Source organism: Notamacropus eugenii, chromosome 1 (genome assembly GCF_028372415.1).
Source record: "Notamacropus eugenii isolate mMacEug1 chromosome 1, mMacEug1.pri_v2, whole genome shotgun sequence".
Lineage (NCBI taxonomy): Eukaryota > Metazoa > Chordata > Mammalia > Diprotodontia > Macropodidae > Notamacropus > Notamacropus eugenii.
The window spans coordinates 738,895,595-738,918,979 of NC_092872.1; the positions used below are offsets into that span (position 1 = coordinate 738,895,595).

Here is a 23,385-nt window from a genome sequence, read left to right on the forward strand (position 1 = left end):
AGATCAAATGAGACGACATTTGTAAAGCATTTAACGCTGTGCCTGGTGTATAATATAGTAAGCATCATCTAGTGAGTATTCCTTAATCCTTTCCCTTCCCTGCCCATCCCCCACCACTGCTACCAACAGCTCCACATAGGTTCATACACATCTTCACAAACTTCTCCAAATTCTTTGTATTCCATTACATTTATAAGTCACAATTTTTTCAGTCATTCCTCAATTTATGGATACTCACTCTGTTCCTAGTTTTTCGCTACCAAAGAGTGTTGTTTTGGTTTTTTGGTTTTTTTTTTTTTTTAGTATTATTTACGAGACTTTTCTTCTCGATGATTGACCTCCTTGGGGTATATGGCCAGAAATGGGTTGGTTCAGTGAATCAAAAAGATTACAAACCAAATTCGTGATTTTTCTCCCAACTACTTAATCTTTAAAAAGTTTTATATACACTGTCTCCTCATTGTGAAATATCAGAAACACAATTAGGGAACCACCTCCTATCCTAGAAATAAAATACTCACCAAGTAACTGAAATGCCTTCTGGCTAAATGCCAAAGGCCACCTAGATCTTGAGTGACACTAACACCCATTCATAACTAGGGAAACCAAAAACATAAAAGACAGAACAGTTAGAACTAAGGTGACCAGTAATCAGCACCCTGAGATGGGCAAGCCAGAGTAGGATTCAGAAAATCTTCACAAGATCTCCCTCTGCATCCAGGGTCATCTCCAGTCATCCTGATCGATATCTGGCCACTGGACTCAGATGGCTCCGGAGGAAACAGTGACTGTGCATGGCCCTCCCTCACTGTAATCCACCTCACTTACACGCTATGCCCATGTCACCTCCCTGACATCACAGTCCTCTTGGAGAATGAAGGATAAACAACAATTCAGATAGATGACACTCCACTTTCGGAATCCGTACACTTTTACTGACTGTCTCTCCTGCCTGTAATGCTCTAGTTCCTCCCCTCTAACTTCCAGCTTCCTCAACTGTTTTCAAGACTTACCTCAAATCCCACCTTCACAAATCTCCTAATGTCCCAATCTCCACTGCTGTTAGTGCCTTAGTTCTAAGATAACTAGCATCTACACTGTATATAACTTTCATGCACATAGATGTCTGCATACTGTCCTTCCCATTAGAAGGGGAGCTCCTTGAGGGCAGGGACCATGGTTTCTGCCCTGTTTCTCAAACCCACAGCATTTAATAAAATGTCTGGCACATAGAAAACACTTAATAAATGCTTCTTGATGGATTTTCATAATATTTTACATGACTATATACCAAAGTCACAGAATCAATGGATATTAGTACTGGAAGAGATGTCAGGGAGCACTTATCTCAACTCTAAAATTTTATAACTGAGGAAACAGCGGCTGAGAGACCCTGTAACTCGATCGAGGCTAAGCAATTAGTTACTAGGAGAACTTGGAGAAAGATGGTTGCACTGTCTCTCATTGCCCCTTGTCTCTTATGAACAGGCAGCCCTTCTCTTGGCCAAGACAAACCGGTCTATGGGCATTTTTCCATCTCCTCTCTTCCCATCATCTCCACCCTCCACCCTCTAATCTTCAATCTCTATCTCCTGGCTCCTTCTCTGCTGTCTACAAACACACTCATATTTCCCCCAGCCTGAAAAAACCCTCCCTAGATCCTATCATTCCCTGATGGCTACCATCTTGTACCTCTCCTTCTCAGCTAAGCTCCTTTAAAAAGCAGGGTACACTGGGTGTTTTCTTTTAAATTCTCTGCAATCTAGCTTCCAACATTGTCATTCAATCTGAAACTCTTCTCCCCAAAGTTATAAATGGTTTTTCAGTTGCCAAATGGAATTCCTTTTCTCAGTGCTCATTCTCCTTGACCTCTCAGCAACTTTGGACACTTAGCCACCTGCTCCTTCTAAATCCTCTCCTCTCCAGCTTTCTGAGACACTGCTCTCTCCTGGTTCTCCTCCTATCCACTCCCAGGACCATCATTTCAAGAAATTATAACTGAAAACTGCCCCCATCTTTTAGAACCAGAGAGCACTGAGCACCAGTACCAAAGGATCCAAAGGAAGAACAGGTGATAAAGGCAGTGGACCTGGGAAGACAGCTCCTTCTTCCACCAAACATAACAACAGCTGCATAACAAGTCAAAGGTCAACCTAAAGATAAAAAAGTTTCCCCAAAAATAAACCAAAAGTCTCTTTTATGGTAGAGATAAAGGCCACAAAAGGAGTAGTGCATCTCATAGCAGTCCCCTCCGTCTCCGGCTCTAAAGTGGACATACCTCTTTTTCTCACACATTAAGCCCCCTGAGCAAGCTCCAGCCCCCTCCCAAATTCCAATTCCAGCATTCCCAGTCCTTCTCACTGCTGCAGACTTGACACCAGTGAGTATTCAGACTCCAAATCAAAATCACAGAAAAGAAATGAAAAGGAATAGAAACCAGATAAAGTCCCTCACCAAAACCCATCAGAACACATACTGGAGTGTATCACATCATGGAAATATTTTCCACTCATGGGGAAATGTAAAGCAAAAAGAGGCTCTCTCTCTATCCAAAGACTGGGCATGCACACAGTTTGAGAATCCAGACTGGGTTAAAAAGACATTGAAACTCAGGAAGGAGTGATGAAGGGCACCCTGGACACAGCATTCACACAAGGGAGTTGCAAAATAGAGATAGGAAGACCGAGGACGAAGCATTCTGACTCCTTTCTCTCCCATGCAACTGTGCCCAATCTGAAGACAACACTGGAACCCCCTCCTTGGCCACCAATGCACAACATCCGGGACAGGAACGACCATTCCTCATACCCCCAAATTGGGGCCTGATCTCTCTTTAAGATTTTTTTATTTTTTTCTTTCTTTTTTGAAAACACTAACTTGACGAGAAACTTTGTTTACAAAGTTGAGGGCAGATGGTCAAGAGAGAGCAACCACTGCGGGGGGCTCCTTGGCCCAGGTTCATCCAGATACATGTTGTCACCACCCCCATGCATGGGTAGAAGGTCTTGATGTCTTGGAAGTCAAGGATCCCATGTCCAGGCTACCACAAACGCACTTCCATTCTTCGCAATAAAACAAAATAAAACAAAAGGCTCAGCTTGTTACCAACTCCTGAATGCAGAAAACCCCCAGAGCCAGGTCAAGGAGAATATCAAGATACTGAAGGCTTGCCCACCCCAAACCTACAGCACTTTTTCCTTTTGCCTTCAGTACCTTTTGATAAGTAAGGGTGACCTAATGACTACTTATTGGCTAGTCTAATTCTTTAAGCAAAAAGGACATGAGCTCATCATGCAACTCACTCCACATATACTTTAGGTAAAGTTAGGTCTAGAATCGGTCTGCTTCCTGAAATTTGTTTTTTCACTTGAGGTTGTGATAAAAATACTGTGGAAACAGTATAGATTTTCTGTTTGGCCCATTTACTCACTGGTGTTAATGGTTCCTTTTACACACACACACACACACACACACACACACACACACACACACACACACACACACACACACACTGCCCTCCTTTCAGAAACTGGTAAGCAGGTTGTATGCCAGTCCCTGGGTGCTGCGTCATAGCCTTTTGAAGCTATAGTCTCTTGAGAAACCAACAGACTAATGGCAAAATGCACTTGACTTCTATTGCACAGTCAGTACTAGAAAATTTCTGTGTTGAGCTTTGTATCTTTGTAGCATTTGAGATAATGGTGTATTTGTACTTTTGTTGTTTAAAATGAAAGAAAACCATGTGAAGTAAACTTCTAAGGTTGATCAGAAACAGAAACAAAAAAGGAGCAAAGAGCAAACTGAAGATAGAATCACCTCCTGAAAGAACCATCTAAAGGATAAGTCCTAAGAAAGCCAGAGCAAAACCCGAGGCTCCCAAATCAAAGAAAAAAATGCTAAGCATCCAGAAAGACGTTATTCAAGTGCTAAAGAACCAGAGATAGGATTGGACAAGACTTGGCAGCCTTCAATAAACATGAGAGGAGATTTTGGAATATAATATTCCAAAAGGCAAAAGATACAAGTTTACAGCCAAGAATAACTAATCCTGAAAGACTGAGTATAATTCTACAGGGGGAAAAATAGACCTTTAATGGAAGAGATGATTTTCAAACATTTCTGATGAAAAGGAGGAGGAACTTTGAAATATAAATACAAGAATCTAGAGAAGCATAGACCAATTTATGTGAGCAACTGAAATACGCTATATGATGATATAGCGGTAACATTCTAAAAAGAGAACAAACATCCCTTCAGAACTCTGATGAAACTTTTACAGAGACAACAACATTTTAGAGAAATATGACTTTGAAAGACTAAAGAACTTAGATCAATGCAATACCCACCTGTTTCTCCAGTGAATGTATGATGAAGCATGAGCACCATTTTCTGACACAGCAGTGATGGATTCAAGGTACAGAAAACATTTGTTTAAAAGCATCTATTAGGCCCCTACTATGTATCACATAGAATTCACTTTTTGCTATATCTGCTTATTTGTTATAAGGAGGTTTTTTTCAGCCTTTCTCTCAATTTTCCAATGAGAGGGGTAATAGGAAAAGAGGGGACTAGAAATAATGATGCCCAAAAAAGGAGGGCCTCAAAAAAGTTTTAATGCACAGAAGACAACAGAAGGAAGTACAAATAGAACAGTTTTGAAAGTAATGTGTAGAATTTATATATATATAGATATACATATACATATATATGTGAACTGGGAAATGAAGATTCATGGTTTCATGCACAGTGTTGTTTTTGTGTGCTGCTGGGAAAATTGAAATGTTTTTCTATTGTTCAACTTAAAAATAAAAAATTCAAATTTTAAAAAATGTGTTATTAGCAGACCTGAGATTGGAACTCAAGCAGACCAATGCACTTCCCATCACAGTACTTTAATCTTCCATGATCTCTAAGTTCTCTTCCAGCTCTAAAAAGTGTGATAACTATTTAATAAATGACAAACAACGAAACAACAACAACAAAAAGTGCACGGCACTGTCATGGAGAATATCCATCAAAGTTCAAATGAAAGAAGAATTCTCCATAAATAATGAAGTAGGTCCTCCAGACCCTCCCACCGTGCAGGACATTCTGCTGACTGAATAAAGGTTTGTAACACTGTTGGACAATTAAAATGGGAGCTACAATCATTCAAAATAGTTTAGTCTAACAATCCAAACAGGGAAACCAAGTAGACTATTATTCTATTGTCCAAGCATGCACAGAATGATGTCCTACTACACAAATGGGTGAAACCCATCAAAGCAGTCCCATTCGTACACAGAGCTTTGAGACACAGATGGACGATGGGCTAGGCTCAAAATCAAATTGGAATAAGAGAGCAGGCTGAGTTGTGCTGGAAAATTCAATGACCCCAGGTACTTCCCTGAAATGAAATCCCGTCTTTTAACACCAATATTTTTCCGCTGGTGGTATATGGCGACAGATCATGGAACACCACAATCTCTGAAGCATCAGAGCTGTGAGTCAGCCAAAGGACAAAAAACGGAAGCCTGGTGGGTCTAAATAAGCCATATTACTAACAATGAACTGTTCAAGAAACTGTAAAAAACAAAAAAACCACCAAAAATATTTTAGAGACGGAAAGGGTGGGCGCATCATGTAGAGCAAAAGATAACAGAGAGACAATCCTCATGCCCCAGCGTTACCTATATAACTTTAGGAGACTCAAAGACTCCCAGAACTCTGGGCTGAGATGGACCTATATTTTAGATAGTACAGCTCAGCTGCCAAGTACTTTACAACAGAGGATGAGAAAGCGAGGAGGGGAATGTTCACATCAATGAGATCACAGATCCACTGACATACTAGTACTGAAGTCAAAAATTAATCTTAATAGCTGACATGTAGTTCAGTTTTGTTCACAGTTGCCAAGCATTTTATATTATCTCACTGGAACCTCAAAACAGCCCCATGAAGCAAATAAACAAATGATGTCCAAGACAGGTAAAAAAACTACGCAAGGAGAAAAAGATTTTTCTACAACCAAGGCTTTCATATCTGAAATTACAGTACTGGCCTCATCCCAGAGAAATCCAGATGGTTGGAGATACGTCAATTACTCATCCCTTTAATGAAAACATGAATCAGAAAGAAGTTTGAAATTCAAAGATTAAATTGAACCCAGTAAGCCATTCAAGAGTCAAACTCAGCAGGATCTGATAAGCATGAGCAGTATTTCCTACTTAGGTCCTTCATTTAGAAGTTAAACATTCATAATAATCACATAGCATTTACCTATCACTGTAAAGTGCCTCTCAGTTGAGCCTCACAATAACCCTGCCACACTTCCCAAATGTTATAGCTGCTATTATGACCATTTTACAGATGAGGGCTCAGAGAACTTAACTGACTTTCCCATTGTCAGACCAACGGTAAATGTCAGAGGCTGGATTGGTACCAGATATTCTTGATTAGAAATCCAATGTCCCACCTAACACCTTTGCTGCCTCTGAAATTTAATCTAAAACTTCAGCAAGTTTTAAACAAAATGGGAAAAGATCAATGAGAATATTAAGTACTGCCTTAAGTCAGGGGGAAGTTCTTTTTATGTGACTTTTACTACGGTTCTAGAAAACAAATTTTTTTTTCCACACACAAATAAATGCAAATGTGTCAGAAAGCAATGGTCAAAGCTCCAGAGCAACCAGCCATTCTAGAGTGACCGGCTTTTGTCCCTAAGACACCTCACTGGGGAGATGACATATGGCCTCCCTTTCATGATTTCTAAATCATGGGCGTACGCAGGGGCCGAACCAGAGGGATCCAAAGATGGTCAGCAGAAAACACTCGGGCAGCAGTCAGAGCAAACGCTGCAAATCTAAGAAAAGACTACACAAACACATACCAGGAAATGAACTGGGCAGCCCCAAGTGAAAGACACAGTCTCTTTTCAGAAGTTACATATGAAAAGGGATGAGGGAGAAAAAAGAGGAGGAAGTATACTCTCTCCAAAACAATTCCTCTACCTCCTAGATGGAGATCTGTGACTTCCTAAATATCAGACCCCAGGAAATGGGGCAAAATCCACATAAATTTGGCCTCTTTCTGTAGCTTTCACTTGAAAGGTCAAAGAGGTGAATAACACACACACACACACACACACACACTCTCACTCTCTCTCTCTCTCTCCTCTCTTTCTCTCTCTCTCTCTCTCTCTCTCTCTCTCTCTCTCTCTCTCTCTCTCTCTCTCTCTCTCTCAGAAGGCTGTCATCTCCATTCTGGTGCTAAGGAAGCTGGCACAAAGACTCCCAAGTGACTCATCCAAAGATGGCAAATTGAGTCAACCAGGCAGCCAGACTAAGAACCCAGGAAGAGAATGGGGGAGTTTTCCTCAACAAAACACTTCAAGCAGGCTGTGTAACCATCTACACTCAGGGGAAAACAACCCTGGGGAATCACTCAGATCACCAGTGTGACCCTCTGACCTCCCCACCCCTGGCTGGGGCCTGAAGCTGACATGGAGAGAGCTTCTTTACCCCACTGCAGTTTTAGAGCAGTAACGACAACCAGACCCCCAAATCCCCTTTTCTTCGGTTTGTTTTTTGTTTGTTTTGTTTTGTTATTATTTCTTGGTTGGTTTGTTTTTTAATAACTCAAAAAGTCAAGCTAAAGCGAAGCAGGAAAAGCAACAAGGAATGTTTCTGTGATGCTTGTCAGAAAGGCTGTCTACATGTGATGGGACCTGCCATCTTTGAACATAAATTCAACAAAGGCAAGGATAGTCCATTTGCTTGGGAAGTGTCAAAAGACACACACTTAGAAATTATTTTTTTTTTAAAGCTCAAATTTTTCCAAAGGCCTTCAAGCCAAGAAACTCAAACTATTGTAAATAAATATCACTTTGGAAAAGTAGGGTGAAATCAAGGAGAAAAAAATATCCATCATCACTAAAATCAGTGGATTGCTGTGTACGGCTTTTACAAGGTAAATGTCTCTTATCTTCAAAGAGTAGAATAAAATCCTTGTCTTCCTTCAAAGTTCTCCTGGTGCCACCTCCTCCAGGAAGCCCTCCTTGATTATCTGAGTTTGAAGTTTTCTCTTCTCTCAGATTTCCTTGGATTCCTCTTGTGCCTTCATCATACTCTATCTTGTATGATATACATCTGTACACATAATATATTCCCATAAGCTCCTCCAAGAAAGCTGCAAATGGGGGAGGAGGAAGAAAGGAAAAGGAGGAGGGAGGAGAGGAAGAAGAAAGATCCAGTCCACAAAGTGATTCAGCCTAATAAAGGCTAATCAAGGCACTCCCAGCTTTGTTCTCCCTGTGCCTGCATGGTATGCTTCAGAGAATAAATGTGGTGCTAGAATATCAGAAGACCTGGATTTCAAGCTTGCCTTGGGCACTATGTGATCACAGGCAAGTCAATTAATGTCTCAAAGTTTGTTTCCTCATCTGTAAAAGGCAGAAATAAGATCTGCACTACCAACATAAAAGGAAACCACAGGGAACTATAAAAATGTGAGGAGTTATCATTATTATAAAGATAGTTAACATTTTGATTGACATTCAACAAGGAAACTGAAACAGTCTTGAAGTTACAGAAGGGATCATAGACAAAGGTGGAATTCTAGCCAGCTCCCAAGTGTACACTTTTGCTACAACAACCCCTGGCCTCTGCCACAGGGCATCCCAGATTTGATATGTAACATTCTCTCAGGAAGTGGGAGTAATGAGGTAAATGGCAAAAAGCTGGCCCACAGTACCACCTACTACCCTGCCCCTCAGGCAGCTGGGCCTTCACCTGAATAAAAGCTACAATTATAGTCAATCTGGGATTTCCAAAAGCTTGAGAGCTCAATGAGCATGGAGCTAAGTAGGTCACTGCAACCTGACACTGCTGAAGAAAACCCAAGAAGCAATGACAAGGCTGGGAATCTCCCAGGAGCCTTTTCAGCCCCAGCTTCTCCATCACAGAAATGTGAGTCAAGTCAACCCTTGAGGGCAAGGGGTCAAACTCAAATAAAAATGGATCCCATTTGAATGTGGTTCAGGCAGCACCGACACCTTTGCTTTAAGGCAGCAGATTCATTTCTAAGCCTAAATGGCTTCATGATTTAGAAAATGTGGCCAGGAAGCCAGTATTTCAGGGGAACATCACTGTATAAGGAAAGAACCAGACTTTACTGGCTTTTACCATCTTCCCTTTAAAGTATCCCTGGCTCTGCACTAGGCAGAGCATGGACTCTGGAAGCCCAAGTGAGAAGGGTTCCCCCCCCACCCCATCCCACCCCGAAGGGCACACCAGTCTCGGTGAGGAGAAGCAAAGCAGTGGTGCCCAGAAGGACCATCCAATGGCTGGCCAGGATGTGCACTTGGTCTCGGGGCCAACTTGGTGGAATGGACTAAATGAGTCACACACATTCAGGCACCAATTAACTCAGCTCAGTCCCAGTTAGGAGCTCCAAACAGAAGACCTCCTTAAGGGAGAATCTAAATTTACCATGACTGCTCCAAGTTCAATTAAGTTAAAATTAACAGCATTTGTCATGTGCCAATCATATGTCAAGTACTTGACAAAATACCCAAGTATGGGGGAGGGGAAAGAGCGTTTAACAACTGGGAAGGTCAGGAAAAGCCTTGTACAGCAAGAGACACTTAAGCTGAGCTCTGTAAAGAGTCCAGGATTCCCAGGGGCAGGGGAAAGGGAGCAAGTCTTCCAAGAATGGGAGAGAGCTCACACCAAGGCCCAGGTGAGAGTTGAAACACTGGGTCTGGAGAATAGGAAAGAAGCAGTTTGGCTAGAAAGAAGAGTACAGAAAGGGGAGGAACGTGAAATTAGACTAGAAAGAGAGGATAAAGTCGGGTGAAGAAGGTTTAAACGCCAAACAGAAGAGTTTAAATCACCAGTGATCCAAGAGGCAACAAGGGGAGTGTGCTCTAGGAATATCCACTTAGCAATTCTGTGGTGATTGTGGAGCAGAGGCTGGAGACAAAGAAACAAACCAGAAGCTCTTAGAATAGGCCAGGCCTGAGCAAGGGAGATTCCCCTAGCTCTACCCTCTCCAAACTATCCTCTCCAAATCAGACACTCCCCAGTTTCTTTACCCAATTCTCATTTACCACAATCCCTATGATTTTTACACCCCCAGTGGCCTTGGCTTGGACCAGGCATGGGGAACCTGTGGCCTTCAGGCCACACATAAGGCAAAGGGCAGCACTTAAGGATCCAGAAGGCCACATGAGGCCTCAAGGCCACAGGTTCCCCACCTCTGGTCTGGACTTATCAACATCCATCATCACATGAGGTACACAGAACTGAACAGAATACTTCATGGGGTCTGGCTAGAGCAGAGTGTGATGCAGTGGTCAATACCAGGCACATTTCTTAATGGAGCCTGAGATCAATTTTCTCAGATGCCAAATGATCCTGTTTATTCCTACTGAACTTTCAATTTGCTGAAACCCCCGGACCTTTGTTAGGTGAATTCAAGTTTGGCCTTCTCTCACTACTCCAGCCTGGCTGTGGATCACCCTTGGGATCTCCATCCCGAAGTCCTCAGCCGCTCCCTCGTTCTGTCTGGGTGATGGGCTCTCATCATCTGATGACAATATCACTGCCTCTGCAGCCTCTGATGTTTTCTAACCACATGCTCACTACCAAGCTTATCCCTCTGGCTCCTGGATTCCCACACCCTTCTGCACACATGCATACAGGTAACTAAAAGTCATGTACTATATGTACTCCATGCCAACGAGGGACAAGACCATCAGGAAACTACCCTTCATTCATGTCAACCATCCCTCAGCCAAAAAAAAAAGATTTTTAACTTTCATTCACTAAATATTTGTGTACCCACTATATGGAGAAAATTGTGATTATTCTTTTTTGGCCAGCTCACACAAAACATTAAAAGCTAACCTAAAAATACAGAAAGGAGACATCGTGAGGAACCACTGGAAGTTTTACTATCACATTCTGAATTCATCCTTTGGAGAAAAAAAATAAAAGTTGTATCTTTTTCCTGTGTAGAAGTGTATGGGGGGGCAGGAGGGGGGTGTTAGAAAACCACTTTCTGAATCCAGCAATAAAACACAGGATGTATAAAAATAGAGCCTCGAACCACTCAGGAAAATCAACAACTTCAGTTCCATTTCCTAAAGCAAATGACAAATTGTCTACCTCTGACTCCTGACAAGGGGCAGAGAGGGCCCAGGCGGACAAGATATTCCAAAGTTCAGAAGAAAAGCTAGCAGCAACTTTGACAGAATCCAGCAGGTCTCCAGGAAGGAAGACTCCAGATCTATCCGCAAGAATGCTCAGCTAGCCCAGAGCGCCTCACAATCCCTTAACTTCACTGTTGAAATAGACACATTTGAACTTGGCTGCTACTTTTAAGAACGAGTCTCCATGAAACCAGATTAGAAAACTAACACAGACCGTTATGGCTCATTAAATAGGAAAAGAGTGAAGTATCTTGGTTAAACTTTTAAAGGCTGTCTTATGGTTTTGTGGGGTTAAGGAAATGCTATATGCTCCTGATAAAGGAGTGGCTTTCACTGGATATTGTCAACTTCCTGAGGACAAGTCCATGCCTCACTGTCAAAATGAACTGAGAATATACAGGAAAACCTAACTCATTTGGACTTCACTAATTAAAAATTGGTTCAAGGTACTTTTAAACTATAAAGAAAAGGTTAGTGAAATAAGTGACCTAGATAAACACAAGGCACTTTTCGGAGTTAAGTGGAAAGAAGTCATGTGTTCAAATTCCCCCTCTTACTACCCATGTGGCCCTGGGCAAGTCCCACCCTCTCCAGGTGTCAGGCTCCTCTCTAGAAAACGTAGGGATTGCTCAGGTGATTTCTATCATGCCTTCCAGCTCTGGTCCTAAGATAAGAGTATTAAACCATCTTTAATGCACTTAAGGGTCCCCTCCAGTCAAAATAATTCTCATCTACTCACCAAAGCAAGGCCAGGGACCTGTAGGAGGCGATCAATTTAGTGCTAGCTAATCAATGTACTTAAAAGCAATCAAACCCAATTTTTCTAGAAATATTTTCTACTTCAGACTTCACTAATTCCAACTGGCTGCCTCAATTAGTCTAATAAGTCCACCTTTCTGGTAGAGTTGCCAAGTAGGAAGAATAAGATTCCTTTTCCAATCTGGCAGCTTCTTCCAGGGGTGACCATACCTCCTGAGATCCAACCACACTCCCAAGATTGCACTGATGCATGTACTCCTACCACAGGCCTGTGATAACAGCTGGCCTTCAAGAACTTCCTAGAACAAAAAAATTCGTCACCTTTTAGTGGTCATGAGTCTCTCATTAGGGGACACTTACTTAATGTCACCTAGCCCATATACCACCAAATTAATTGACAAATCACTTAGATTTTAAGTGACCAAAAACCTAGGCAACTTCAATCATTTTTTATTAAAGTACATTATCTTTGTACGCCCATGGTTTCCAGGCTTAGTTTTACTGACAACACACTACTACTGTTTCCTTCAGGCTAACACCTCCAGTTCCTCCAAACAGTGCTGGGTCCCTTGTGTTTTTTATTAAAAGGAATTTAATGTGAGACATGAGTAAGATCTTCATTAGCCCCCACTACCACTACTTAAGACATCAGGAGACACACTAGAAGCTATAAAATGAGAATTACAAAGAAACAAACACTGGACAGTCCCCTAACTGGAGGAACGCCTCCTTGTCCCAGGTTTAAAAATTTAAATACAAAAGCCATTCAACCCAATTCAGAAGGTTTGAAGGGAAGGTTTTGGTGAGATTTCTAATGGGAAGGATGGGGGCAAGAGAAGGGAAAAATCAATGCCAACATAGTGGGAATGTAGACAAGAAGCGCCGCCCCCCCCCCCCCCCCCCCCACTCTCAACGCTATCTAATGTAAAAGAGAAACAGAGGACAAAATCCTAATGGCAGTGTACAAAAGTAAGGCTCTGCTTAGCAGTCTGGCCAGCCGGGCAGGGAAAGCTTTCCACACTCAGGTTAAGGGCAGAGTGGCTCATGGACTGAATTTTGGTCTAAAGGCCTAGCAGCTGTGCTCAAGGACAATTACAAAGGTCACCAATGTAGTAAAATCCAGCACTGAGTCGCCCAGAGAACAGTAAGTGGCAGTCAGACTGCACCTTCCCCACCTCGGAGTCAATATGGTTTTAAACATTTATAGCTCCTACAACATCTCTCTGTGTCTGTCTGTCTGTGTCTCTCCCCCACCCCAGCTCAAGAGGGTCATAATGCAGGGAGGGAGGGAGGAAGGAAGGAAGGAAGAAGGGAGGGAGGGAAGGGAAGGAGGGAAGGGAAGGAGGGAAGGGAAGGAGGGGGGGAGGGAGGAAGGAAGGAAGGAAGGAAGGAAGGAAGGAAGGAAGGAAGGAAGGAAGGAAGGAAGGAAGGAAGGAAGGAAGGAAGGAAGGAAGGAAGGAAGGGAGGGACAACTTCTGGAACGGCCCTGCTTCTGAAGGAAGCTGGGGAAATCACTCAGTCTAGGCAACTTACAACTGTACAGGCCGAGCTGTATCAGCTTAGAAAAATATAGCCATTGGTAACAGCCTAGTGCCCTAAGCCCTATACTTAATATTAGGGAAGGTTTCCAAGATGGACAGAGAGAAAAGGAAAACAAACCAGATTCTAAGAGTATGTTCATCTTTTGTTCTTCTACTATTTCTTTGTTAGAAGAGGAAAGCAAAAGGAAATACTCAGAGGAACCAAAGAACAGGTTTGAATGAGAGGGGAAAGGGCATAAAGCTGCCTTCGAGTGCCTGTCAAGTGCTCAGTAAAGAGCAAGCTTGGGTCTGGAGGCACACGCTCACTCCCTCTGCATGGTAAGAGCTTCAGAAGACGGGGCTCTGAAAGTAGCAAGCAGGGCAGCAACTCTACGAAAATCCTAATGGTTTGGGGCAGTTTTAAGTGGAGTTGTTCAGACCATGATAGAAAGTAGAATCTGTCGTAGCTCCCAAGGAAAACCAGACCATGCTACGGGGCAAAGACAGGAGAGTTCTGGTCCACAAGCATGAAGAAGCAACATATGCCCAAGAATTAATACAGCTCACAGCCGTGGTAACTGAGAAAAGGGATACAGTACAATTGTCTGTTAGTAAAATGAATTAAAAAAAGATGGCAGGATGCTTCAAACCCTCACATGACTGGTACACATGTACATCCTATGCAAAATCTGAAGTGCCTTCAATTTTTTGCTTTCTAGTCAGTGATGGACATGAGCAGAGCTTTCTGTACTTAAAAAGTAAGGTGGGGGTACAATGGTCTGTGGTCATGGACCAAAAGCATTCCCCATTGAACCATCATCAACAACAACAAGCACATCTTTGGCTACCAGAAAACCAGAATTCTGGATTTCTACAAGAATGCTCAGTCCCCAAACACCACTCATCACATGGCCCTGCTTCCTTCTTCTACTTTTTCCAGTTGTTTCTACCTAAAATCCAAACTCTCAAATGAATACAAAATGTGTCTCAGAATTACTACTCAGTGAAACACATAACATTGAACTGAGCCTGAAGGATCAATACACCCACAAATCCATTTGCCCTAACCCCACCTGGAGCCAATATTTGTGTATTTCCAGTGTCTACCATAAGAAAAAGATCACTGATCACAGGCAAAACAACATAACGGATAAGGAAGTTTTAATATAATACATGGAAAATAAATAATAAAGAACCATTTATTAAGCACCAATTATTGTTGCTCAGTCTTTTCTGACTCTTCATGACCCCATTTGGGGTTTTCTTGGCAAAGCTACTAGAGTGGTTTGCCATTTCCATCTAGAGCTCATTTTACAGAGGAGGAAACTGAGACAAACAGGGCTAAGTGACTTGCCCCGGTTCACACAGCTAGTATGTATCTAAGGCCGGATTTGAATGCACAAAGATGAGTCTTCCTGACTCCAGGCTCAGTACTCGATCCACTGCGCCACCCAGTTGCCTTTATTAAGCACAAATCAGTTGCAAAATCCTGCTGTTTCTCCCCTCATAATAGCTCTTTCATTCAACCCCTTCTATCCAAAATTACCACCAAGCCAGCTCAGGCCCTCTTCACCTGAACTCCTGCACTAGGCTAACTGGTCTCCTGGCCTCCAGTCTCTCCTGACTCCAATAGCCCCTCCACGCAGCTGCCAAAGCAATTGTCCTCAAGTGCAGCTCCTCCTCAAATGCTAGTGGCCCCCTAACCCATCCAAAATCCCATATAAACTCCTTTATTTGGTATTTAAAGATCCAGACCAGCTGGCCCCTGCCAGTAATAGGACAAATGCTTCCCATCAAGCATGTGATGGGCCAGATGAACTGGCCTTCTCTTTGTCCTACCATATTCTGCCTCCAGGCCTTAGTGCCTGTTGTCCCCCATGCCAGGAATGCTCTGCAACATGGGCAAAATATACATACACAAAACAGTTTGAAACCCATGTGTTATCATTAGGAAGGTTACTTCACAGTCACCAGACTCCTGGGCTCCAGCTTCTACCCTCAACTCAGAACTCAAGCTCCCACCATGGGACTACTAAATGGTCAACACTCATCACTTCTAAACTGACCAGGCTTTCCCTACTAGTTCCTAGGCATCTTTGTGTCATGCCCCCAACTGCCAGCATTCCATGTTATTGGAGATTCCTTCAGTCAACTAGATATTAAAGATGCAGACAAATCTGAAGATCTCAAACTGGAAAGAAAAATTTTACGAGGCTCTTAAGACCGATATTTTCCCTATTTTCTCTAAAAAAGCCAAGTGAGGCAGTATGGAATAGTGGAAAGAGAAGTAGCCTTGGAGCCTGGTAGAGCCAGGTGTCCCCAAGTGTCCCCCTGACACTTGCTGGCAAGCTCTCTAAGAAAAGGAACTGTCCTCTCACTGGGGGAGGAAGTTTCCTATATTAAGGAAATCACAAGTTTAGACCCCAGCCCACAGTAGGGTGTTTTAAGATTTACAGAGTAATTTCCTCCCAGGTATCACTGCCCCCATTTTAAAGAGGAGGAAACAAGGCCATGGAGATAAAGGGACTTACCCAAAGTCACACAGCTATTAAGTTTGAGAGTTAAGCTAGAAACCCAGGTCCTCCTGAGAAACTCATCTAGTGTTAAGAGTTCTGAAGGAAGAGTCAGATGCCCTGGGTTCAAATCTTAGTTCAGCTACTTTACTACCTTTACAAAGCTGGAAAATCACTTGACTTCCCCCACATCTCAATGAATCAATCAATCACCATTTACTCAGCACCTATAGACGATGTATTAGATACTATCCTTGGAGCTGAGGAGCCTGCCCTCAGGAAGCTTGGTTTCCACTAGAATGTTTTCTCTTCTATAAAAGGATGGGGTTAGACTGAATCTCTAAGACTCTTTCTAGTTCTACATTTTCATGATCCTATAATTCTCAAAACCCATGCTGACAAAAAGCAGAAACAAAGTAGATGACCAGCGAATGGGGAATGGCTGGCAAAAAATATGAATATGAGAACATTATTGTTCTGAAAAAACTGACAAAAGGGCTGGATTCAGAGAAACCTATGAAGACTTATATGAACCAGCACAGGATGAAGTGAACAGATTCAAGAAAATCCCATTTATAATGAAGGAAAACAATTTGGAAGGGTTTAAGAACTTGGAATGCAGCAAGGATACCAGAAGACTAATTCATGTTTCTCAGCTCTTGGCAGTGAGGTCATAGACTAGACGTACAGAATGAGGCACACATTTCTGAACAAGACCTGTGGGGGGCTCTGCTCTGCTTGACTATGCTTGGGTACAGCAAGAGCTTTAGGACAGCAATAACACAAAGTATGACAGTAAAACGGTAACACGAGGCACAGAAAGAAGTTCAGAGGGAGAAAGAGCCAATTCAATGTCCATAATGAGTGTTAAATTTCACATATACTTGGCATACCCCCATATACTTCCCTGTCAGCCCCAGGCCATACTGCCTTCACTCTAATCATCCTCATTGCCTTCCACCACAACTTGGGACTCTGCCCTTGGAATGCCTGCTTCTGCCAGGGGAGATGTGCCTCCTCTTGCCTAGAACTGGGCCTCCGCATCACCTCCCAATCACCTCTAGTCTGGACCAAAGGCTGCCTAATGCCCACCCCCATCCTTCTGTGCTGTCCTCCCCCATTAGGAGGAGGGCCATCCCTACTTGCCACTCAGCACAGTGCCCAGCACTGAATACCAAGGCATGGATGCTTTCTCTAGCTGCTACGCTTACCAGAGAATTTAGTTTCCCAGCAATCTTCTTTTGCTATTCGTTATACACAGAAATGTTCATGTTTGTTGATGTGCGGAGTTCACAATTTTAAAAAGAAAACTTCTTTTTAAAAGCTGGGTTCCAGCGGGTTCCGCCACAACAAAAAGGATTCCAGCTCAGTCCCAGTGACATAGAGATACGTTGACTTCTCAACATTCAACATCCCTGTGAAGTCTGCCCCCTTCTCCCACTGCTGAGTTCCTCCAGAGGCCTCTGATTTGTGGAGGGGCCCAGACTTGCCTTCATTCCCCCGTGGCCATATTCCTGATGCCCAAACTTTCATACAATGCTCTCACCCTGGAACCCCCCTCAACATTAGTGTCTTCCTTGCCTTGAAACATCCAAACATCCCTAGACGGCACCAGGTGACCCAGAGGACAGAGCACCAGACCTTAAGTCTAGAAGTCTGAAGTTCAAATTCTACCTCAAATAGTTACAGGCTGCGTGACTCTGGGAAGATCATTTTACCTTGCCTCAGTTTCCTCATGTATAAAATGAAGATAATAATAGCATCTCGCTCACACAGTTGTTAGGAGGAGCACCTTGTACAGTAACGTCACATAGTAGGCGCCTAATAAATCAATGCTCATCAACGAAAGATGGAGATGATCAGATTTTAAATTTCACTTGAAAACTGAATTCTTTTCTCATCTAGGTGGGTGGGGGAATGTGTGGGAGTGCCGAGGTAAGTTCCTAAAGGAGATCAATGGCCTAATTTCTCCCTAACTGTGATGCATAAAAATCATGTCAACAGGAATCTAATTGGGGCAGACAGCCTCCCTAACTCCGCTAACCACCTGCATGAGGACAGGACTATGAAATAACAAAGAATCCTTTCTATTCCCAGCATCCTTTGGCTTTTCTATGGTGCTATGGCATGGATCAAAACCTTCACATCAGATTTCTGGGTCTTTGGGTCTCTTCTCTTGTGTTGCTGCCATGGCTTGCGCTGGATGTGGTAGGGCACTCCTGGCACATGTCCTTCAAAGCAGAGCTGCATCTCAGCCAGCTTAGGGGCAGCCTAACCTGCAGGCATTCTCTGCCCTTCTTCACCACATACTTACTGCTGGTCAGTACAATAAACATTTAAGTCCAGACTGCGCACATTAAATACTAAGAGAAAAGAAAAGGCTACAATAACACACCATTCCTGCCTTCAAGGAGCTTACAAGCAAGAACGGTGGCTACAACCTGCAGAGGGGATGTGTGCGTGTGGCAGAGCTCAGATCGGATAGCAGGATGCCACAGAAGCTTCACTTCACCTGGGGGACACAGTGTGAGGGAAGGCAGCAACTGAGGATTGAAACTGGAAGAAGGAAGTGAGACAAGCCTGGCCTAGACATGTTCCACACTTCCAGGCCAACTAAAATATGCCAAAACCTAAAGCATCTTACCATACAAGACATTGGAGCAGAGTGGAAAAGGCTACTGGACTGGGGTCTGATCACCCAAGAGTCAATTCTGCCTCTACTAGGATTCCACATGTTACCTTGGCCAAGTCACTTTGGCCAGTTTTCTCATTTGTAAAATGAGAGGGTTGAGAGATGATCCCTAAAGTCCCATCCATATCTAAATCCACCACGAACGATTTCATAAAAATTGGCATATTAGTAACTTTGTAGGACCAAAGAGGGACAATAATGAGTTATAATTTTGTAGGGAGAGTCCATTTACAAAGTATTTTTCTCCCAACCACCTTGCAAGGTATTTGAGATAAGCATTAGCACCCCTATTTTACAGGTTAAGACACAATGGCAGAGAAGTTAAAAGCCACCCAGCTAAAGGTCAACCAACTAGTAAGTTTTAGAGCTGGGATTGAATCTAAGTTCCAGTCCAACAGGCTTTCAACCACCCCAAACATCCCCTCAGGATTCTAATACTACTCTGGAATTTTTCTCTTAGGGTTTTCCATAAAGAAATTACATTGGGTGAGGAAGCCCCAAGGAACAGCGATTTGTCACAAGGGAGGCAGGACCTATGGACCAACCATTAAGTCATCAATTATTGCCCTCTCCCTAGTACAAGTTTACTCAGAAGGCTTCTTCATTCTACAAATGCAATCCAGAATCAAAATGGGAGGAAGATTAATTAGGATCAAGCAAATAAAGAGGTCAATTAAACAGTGACATAAGGGAAGGCTTGGGAATAGGGTCCCTGGGGGTGATGGATGCAAAGGGTACCATCAGGGTATGAGAGCAGGGCAGTAATTCTCCATGGTAGCTCAGTAACTTTCTAATGTGACTGAATCTCTGATGATGCTTCCAACAATAATTCATCCTAGAATGAATTGGGCCTAGCCTCCAAGCTCCCAAGAACAGAAAAAAAAAAAAGAAAATCCAACTGCACATTCAGTATTTTATAACCTGAACTCCATCTAACTTAGTACCATGATTGGTGATATCATGTTAAATAAAAACTGGCTACTGTCATTCTGGGACTATGAAGACTAAACACACAATGAAAGGAAAAAAAATAACGTTAGGCCTAAATCTTCCACTGCAAAAGGGGAAAACTACACCACTCCATCCCGTGGATACCTGTCAGAAACGAAGACTAGATGGGAGGAACAAAGAAGCTCAGGGTGCCACGGAACCGATACTCTGAAGCCTTCCCCAGCTGTACAACAGGCAGCAAGTAAGATCTCAGCAGGGCTGCTAGACTCCAAAAGAGCCCAGAGAGAAAGGTCAATTAGGAAAAGGGACTTCCATCTGGCTGCCTGGCATCCCCTAGTATTAGTCCAACTCAGCAGCAAAACAGGAATCTGGCTATTCCAAAATTCTACCACACAAAGCATCCCCCCCCCCCAGGCAAGAGTGGAAATCTTCACTTGGGACATTTTTAAATCACAGTGACAGTAGGAACCATGAAAATACGTCAAAACTACGCAATCAAATAAACCTAGGAAAAACCAAAGGCAACAGGGAACTCCAGCAGCCACAGGCAAGAAAAGGTGGCAGAGGTGGAGGCAAAGAGGCATAAGGGTTTATCTTCATCAAAGATGAGAAAAGAATTCAGGTGCAGACCACTGTTATAGGGAGGGCACAGACCATTGTTACAGGGAGGGTACAGACCACTGTTACAGGGAGAGCACAGACCACTGTTACAGGGAGAGCACAGACCACTGTTACAGGGAGGGTACAGACTACTGTTACAGGGAGGGTACAGACCACTGCCCTAGGGGGGCCACAGACCACTGTTACAGGGAGGGCACAGACCACTGTTACAGGGAGAGCACAGACCACTGTTACAGGGAGAGCACAGACCACTGTTACAGGGAGGGTGCAGACCACTGCCCTAGGGAGGGCACAGACCACTGTTACAGGGAGGGTACAGACTACTGTTACAGGAAGGGTACAGACTACTGTTGTAGAGAGCTTGATTAAAAATGTTCTAACTGTATTTCCAACTGTAACATGCCCCCATCCCCAAAGACGTCATCAGTGGCCAATTTGCTAAAAGGAACAAATGTTCACATGTTTTCAGCTAGTTTCTCACTAAGTAACCTGGACTGTAGCCTTTGGGTCTGCCCCAGGAAACACTGCTCTGAAGATAATGGGTGACCCTCCTAAGGCAACGCAGATGGAAGGAGACTTCCAAGGAGGAATGCCATTTTAGCCCCAAAGAATAAAGCAGCTCACTGGGTAACAGGATGAGGGACCTAGAAAATAAGACCCCAATGAATAAAAGAGAACCCAGGCTGGCAATATAAATCCCAGGGCCACTACAGATTCCATGTGGGACTGGGAACAAGTCACTGAACTTCTCAGAGCTCCGCTGCAGAGACATCAGTAATAGCAATCAGGCTTCCAGGACTGGAAAGATTTATAACTAATAAAAATCATTGTAAAGCACTTTGCAAAATTCCAATAGGCCACTTAATAAATAATGAGAATAGTGTGGGTGTGAGCACAGATGGGAAGAAGGCAATGCCCAGTAGAGTCACAGTCTTCGTTACCTAGTGGAGAAGCAATCTTCAGTGAAGTCATCTTTTCAGTCCTCTGGGTCTAGGCCAAGGATGACTGCATACTATTAAATCTGGCCTCATCACAGTAAACACCAGGGCCACTGAAGGCACAGAAAGCTGCTTCAGGATTCAGTGGCCAGCTCTAGACTTGGACTTTCCCCCTTCTGAAAACTCATTTCCCAGAGAAGCCCACTTTGTACTGTCCTGTCATGGTCTCTAAAAGGAGAATTTTCCCTAGAGGTCTTGATTATGCCAAATTATAACCTGTCCAACAGAACTCTATGGAGTATCCAAGATACTCTTCCTTAAGCAAAGATTTAAGGTAACAATTTCCAAGTAGGATTTTCTAAAGGCTACATTCTAGTAGGTGAAAGCAACAGAAAGGCCAAAGTAACATACATGTGTATGACCTGATACATATGAACTGTGCCATATATTTCAAGAATAAAAAAAACCATTGGTGTCTTTATCGGTCATTTATTTTTTTCTTCTCTTTTCCTTTTCACTCAGGGTCACTGATCCTGAAACTCTCAGAGTTAAGGAAATAACAAAGACAACCACAACCCAAAGAACTTACATTTCCACACAACAAACTCACAACAACCTCAAGGACACCAAGGTACAATGAGGTTCGATTACTTACCCAAGATTGTAAAGTCATTAAATGCTCAGGCACTTCATGAGCCCCTGGGAGCTCAGGGTGGCTGAATCCAAAGCCAGTATATCTGCCACTGCTCCCTGCCGCACCTCACTGCCTCTCAGCAGACAGACCCCGAGAACCAAGGAGATTCCAAACTGAAAAGGCCAGAGAAATCTCTGAATCCAAATGGAGCTGAACTGAAGTTCGATGACTATTTTTCAAGGCCCTGTTTATCCTTCAACTAAGTGTAAGACAGAGACCCTTGACATGAAGTGTTGTCTTACTTTCTGTCTCTGACAATTGTGCAACATGGGCAGAATGTCCCTTAACAAGGGAAAGATAAGATAAAATGAACAAAAAGACAGACTGAATTCAAAATAACTTTGGTTTCCCGTGGCCAAAGGACTATATCAAACTGGGCTGGTATCTGAAAAAAATCTCTGAAACAAGATCAAAGCTGAAAGATGGAGCAATGCTGATGTCCACAAAAGCCCAGTATCTTCCTCTACCTGTATTACCAGGAAATAAGGGAACCCGCCTAGTAAACCCTCATTTATCTTGGCCCCTGAAGTAAGTACCAAGCTCACCACATTTATTTTGGGCTAATACAAGCTCAAGAAGGTGGTCAGCCACCTGCCACCTACAGGCAATCCTCGGTGAAGGAGCAGGGCACCCTGAGGTGGCATGTGCAAGGCAAGGCAAACCACTATCAAGACCTCAAGCACCACCTTTCTCCCTCTGACTCTTCTGGAGAGAGTCCAGAACACTGCACCCAAGAGCTCTGGGATTCACGGTGTCCCCTCCAGAAAGCAGGCCCTCCCTCCAGCCTGGGCCCCACAGCCATTGTGAAAAGGAGTGATCACCACACAGAAGGTACCCACCTTCCTAACCACCAACACCAACTGCTGACACCGACCAGCCCCCAAACCCTGGAGCTGCTAACACTTCCCCCAGACAAAAGGGCCTGCTTCTAGCCACAGCCATTATCCTGAGAAGCAACCCAGCTGGAGATGCAGCCCGGCAACTACTTGTGAGGCTGCTGAGGACCCAGAAACCAAGATTCTCACCAGCAGCATTCTTGCTGTCAAATGATTCACCACCAGAAATGGATATGGATTTGTCAGTGGAATAACGTTAAAGAAGATGCATTACCATCTGCTTTGCCACTCCACCCTAGGGACCATGGGACTTGCAGCTAAAACAGTATACACATGTTGTCTGCCCCATTAAAATATGAACTCCTTGCAATGAGAGACTGCCTTACTTTCTGTTTCCTCAACATTTATCCCAGCGGTTTGCACACTGCAAGTACCAAGTACATAATCTGGCCTTCATTCATTCATGGCCTAAGACATCTCTGGCCACATATTAATCTGTCACCAGACAGCTCCAAGAAGAACAGAGAGTTCAAGATATTCCCCCCTTAGCTCCCCATTCTTTTAGCAGGCAGATGTCCTAGTTTAAATCCCCAGGAACCCTTCTGTGGCCATACAGTGGTTATCATCATAATGAATAACAATTACTCATAGCTGTGCGGTACTTTAATGT

At 43.4% G+C, this 23,385-nt stretch overlaps 1 protein-coding gene and 1 long non-coding RNA gene across 5 annotated transcripts in view; both read right to left on the bottom strand.

Annotated features, from left to right (window-relative positions):
• EXOC6B (exocyst complex component 6B) overlaps positions 1 to 23,385 on the bottom strand; it is a 607,915-nt gene that overhangs the window by 562,409 nt on the left and 22,121 nt on the right. The window lies entirely within an intron of this gene.
• LOC140509919 (uncharacterized) lies at positions 1,922 to 21,832 on the bottom strand. Its single transcript, XR_011969082.1, has 2 exons — positions 10,235 to 21,832; positions 1,922 to 10,146 (listed from the first exon to the last, which is right to left on the bottom strand). It is a non-coding gene; the product is annotated as an uncharacterized lncRNA (long non-coding RNA).